The sequence below is a fragment of the Diospyros lotus genome, chromosome 14 (assembly GCF_014633365.1).
Source record: "Diospyros lotus cultivar Yz01 chromosome 14, ASM1463336v1, whole genome shotgun sequence".
NCBI lineage: Eukaryota > Viridiplantae > Streptophyta > Magnoliopsida > Ericales > Ebenaceae > Diospyros > Diospyros lotus.
In genome coordinates, this window is record NC_068351.1 from 18,049,754 (window position 1) to 18,054,114 (window position 4,361).

General features: G+C 32.5%; 1 non-coding gene across 1 annotated transcript; it reads right to left on the bottom strand.

Moving 5' to 3' along the window:
- Positions 1 to 1,962: 1,962 nt before the first annotated feature.
- TRNAR-UCG (transfer RNA arginine (anticodon UCG)) lies at positions 1,963 to 2,036 on the bottom strand. Its single transcript has one exon. It is a non-coding gene; the product is annotated as a tRNA-Arg (tRNA).
- Between the last annotated feature and the right edge of the window lie 2,325 nt (positions 2,037 to 4,361).

Genomic DNA, 4,361 nt, shown 5'->3' on the forward strand with positions numbered 1-4,361 from the left:
ATTTCGGATTTCGATCGTTCTTTGTTCGTTTGTATGTTGTCATACGGTGCCCTTCCAGCCGTTGATCTAGGGGACGCGGTAGAACCGACGACGGAGATGGATGAATCTCCAGTTTATTTGACTCAGATCGCTCAGTTGACAATGGCGGGCGGGCGGCGTAACTTGCAAGTTGCAACTTCTGTTTTGTTATTCAATTAGGAAGGTGCTTTCGTGGTTGTAAATTGACGATTCCGAGCAATCCGCCCACACATAGACCCTGACTGTAAAGTCTTTTTTTTTTTTAATTTTTTAAACTGTAATATAAAAATTTTACTTAACTTTCACCTTAAAATTAAAATTAATATATATATTGTGTATTTGAATTAATTTACTTTTTTGCCACACAATTGCTATCATATGGTCGTAGAGTAATTGTGTCCTAACTACTAAGTTGGTTGTTATCAAAATTAATATTATAAATCTCACATAATTATTGTTCAACGTCTTTAACTTTTCCTATTACCTATTATTTGACTTACCACTCGTCTTTAAACACGAAAATTAAAAATTGACAACTCAATCAAATGGGCTATATAATATTCGATTTAATTTTGATAATTATATTCTGATTTAATCGATTAGGTGCAATTTTGTTCAAAATCTAAATTTGATTAGAAAGGCGTGCACTTTTATTGATATGGTACTCCACCTTGTATTTTAAAATATTTTGAGTGAACTATATATGTACGCATGTAAAAAAAAATACAAAATAAAATAATATGTTATATATATATATATATACACACACATATACAGAGAAATAAGGACTGGGGATGGCTGGCAAAGGTGACGAAGAAAGACGACGACAACGTTGGGCTGGAGGTGGCAATGGAGGCTAATTTGGAATAAGGTCAATCTAGAATCTGGAAGCTTGATAGTTGATCGTTGACGTCGATGGAACCGACTTGAGTGATCAATAGTAAGGGCAAGGCTACGAACAAAGGACGTCATTGACCGATAGGAGTAGAAAGTCTTCGATCGCTTTCTGTGATATGGTCATAAGTAAGAGGAAGTTCAAATCAGAAACAAGAGAGGGCTACTGTCATACGGCAAGACAAAGACGACAATCGTTGTACTTCTTTCTTCTCCTTCCAAATCATCTTCAATCACCACCTCTAGCTTCTAGATTAGTCGTCGCCTCTAGCTTCGTGTCGTTGCCGTCCATGCCCAACCCTTCATTTTCTTTGTGTATATACATTTAACACATTATTTTTATTTTTTATTTTTTTACATATGTACATGTGGGTTTCACTCAAATGATTTAAAATGTCAACTAACGTGCCACGTCAATAAAGGCACATACATTTGCAATCGAATTTGAATTTTGGATAAAATTGCACCTAATCGATCAAATCAAGATATAATTGACAAAATTAAAAAGTTCAGATTAAATTGTAAAAGTACGAAAAAAATTTGACTTTTTACTACTATTAGCCTTACTATAAATCTCACATAATTATTGTTTAACTTCTTTAACTTTCATTATTACCTATTATTTGACTTACCACTCATCTTTAAACACGAAAATTAAAAATTGACAACTCAATTAAATGAGCTATACAATATTTGTTTTTTTTTTTTTATAATTCATTTTTCCTAAAATTAACACATAATATTTTTTTGAAAGATGATTTATCTTTGCATTTAGAAACAATAGTTTGTTGGATGAATTTATTTGATCGTGAATAATTAATTAATATAAATTAATACGAAATCCGAAATCAAGTAGTAACCGATAATGGAAATTATAATAAAAATGTTGTTTTTAAACGTGGTTTTCCCTTGGATTTTTATATTTTGTGTGTATGAAAAGACAAAACTATCCCTTAATGCATATAATAATTATTCCTGCCAGGCTCCGCTCTACCGATGCCATTTCGAATGCAAAACCAGCAGAAACTGAAAAAAAAGGCACAAAGGGTGCGACCACAGTGGGAGTCGAACCCACGACCTTTTGATCCGAAGTCAAACGCGCTAATCCACTGCGCTATGCGGTCGGTTTGAGGCGCTATCCCATAATTATTTTATCCAAATATCAATATTCTTGTTGGTTTAAGTGACCAATGTAATGTTCACCACTAATGTTCACGTAGAATCAAAATTAGAGACAAAGATTTACATGGTTCACCAATATGCTCACATTCATGTGCAAATTAAGGAGCAACAAAATTGCAATACATAGAAGAAGATAAATAAACGTACGAAATAATTAGTTATAGAGGGGTATTTGAGAAGAAAGAATAAACTAGAAATTCTAATCTCATTGGACTTAAAATTGGTTATCGAAATTCTATCTCTATAATTCTACCAAGGAATAGAATCATCCTCATAACCTATTATTGAGTTCCCTCCTAACCCTAAAACCCATTACTAGGAGCAGGCCAAGCCATGGTTTTGAATTTGACAATTCCGGTTCTAGAATCATACGTTTCGATTCCACTTTTAGGTGGAATCGGAATCGAACCGTCTATAGATGATTCCAATTCTAGTTCCTTGACAATTCAATTATGGTTTTTAATGATTCCGGTTCTAGTTCAAACCAATTTAATAAAAAGAAAAAGATAGAAAGTCCTGAACTTAATTTATATAAATTAAGTTACCTACTTATCTTTTGGGGGATTAAATGAATCAAAGTTCAAGTAGTTCACTTACCATTTGAATTTGGAACCCTTTTACCTTACTCAAAATTATTTTTGGAAGTATTAATTATTTTGCTTTGTCTTATATATTTTATATTTATTTAATTTATTTTTTAATGGTTTGAACTGGTTTTGGTTCTGGTTCTAATTCCGGTTCCTTATTTTTAGGATCCAAAACCAAATCGAAAATATGATTTCGGTTCGATCTTTAGAAAAATGGTTCTAATTCAATTTACGATTCAAACCAAACTGTGGTCAGGTCTAATCAAAAGAAAATACATACATCCAACATTGTTAAGTCCTCCAAAGAATTTTGCATTGTCAATCTAAAGGGATAATTACATGTCCATCTTAAATCTCAAATTCACCTCAGCCCTCTAATCGCCCTAGCCCAAAACCTCAATCCTCGTCAACATATATGATTATGAAACCCCATAGAAAAGGATTGTTAGCGGACAAACTTTCTATTGAATCCATCTCTGGTGGTAATATAATAATGCAAAAGACTACTCCCCTTGCTCCTAACCTGAGTAAACATCTAAGTTTGTCCGAACAATTCTCTTGCAATCAAAAAAACACTTCTTAAAGCAAGTTATATACCTTCACAAATTACAATGACCTCTCTTCACACACAAGTGAGTTAAGTATAAATTGTACGGACTTATGACCCTTAATACACAAAGATAAAAAGGATGAATGAGCAATGGTATAACAAGAATCGATGTTTGAATCTCTTGAAACCCTTTAATTTTGAATATATCAATAGAGAGTAAGTCGAAAAGCTGGTGGGTGAGTTGTTTTTAAAGCCTTTTTTGTTAGTTCTAACCATTTGAGGCAAAATTAGATTTCCATATTTAAAATTTTGAATACAGTGCAACTTTATAGGGGAAAAGGGAGATTATGCAAGTAATATTTAGCTATTTAGAATAAATCAAACATCATCTGACTATCCATAATAAATGCCATACATAAAAAGAGAAAGAACAGCTTGGTGGTCTGCAGAGCCCTTTTAAGAATTTAGAAATGATTTTAAACATTTGATATGTGTAGAAAACATAAATGAACTAGGAAGGAACAGCTTGGTCATTTGCAGAGTCTCTTTAGACAATCGGGGATTATTTCAAACCTGTTATATGTAGAGCTCTAGAGTAGGTTAATTATGACTTGCAACAATGAAGAGAAAAACACATTTAAAGTCAAAACAATGTTACAAACTGTCTGTGCCCACTTTAGTGAAAGACATTAATGTCTTAGTGAAACTTATAGGTTTTTCTTTTATGCCAAATGGGGAAATTATGTTTGATAGAGAAATTTTCAAGAAAAATGGTTTAAAGATGCTTAGGATGAGGAATGACACATGAGTTTATGAGAAATGACAGATAGCATACACTTTGGAAGTTAAAGTTTCATATTTGACATAATTTAGTAGACCAAAATGAAGATTTGGTTGACTAGACTGGCTTCTTAGAATGATCAGAATCAATTCTAGAACACTTCAATGGACTAATCATGAGCTTTGGTCGGCTATACTTGAATTTCAAGACTTCGAGAAATACACTATCTAACTTCAATTAACTGACCTATCACATTTGGTTGAAAGACTAACCTTCTAGTCTATAACAGTTAGTCACCTAATTCTATTATTGTGGTTAATCAAACCTATGTATTTCATTAAAAGATGGG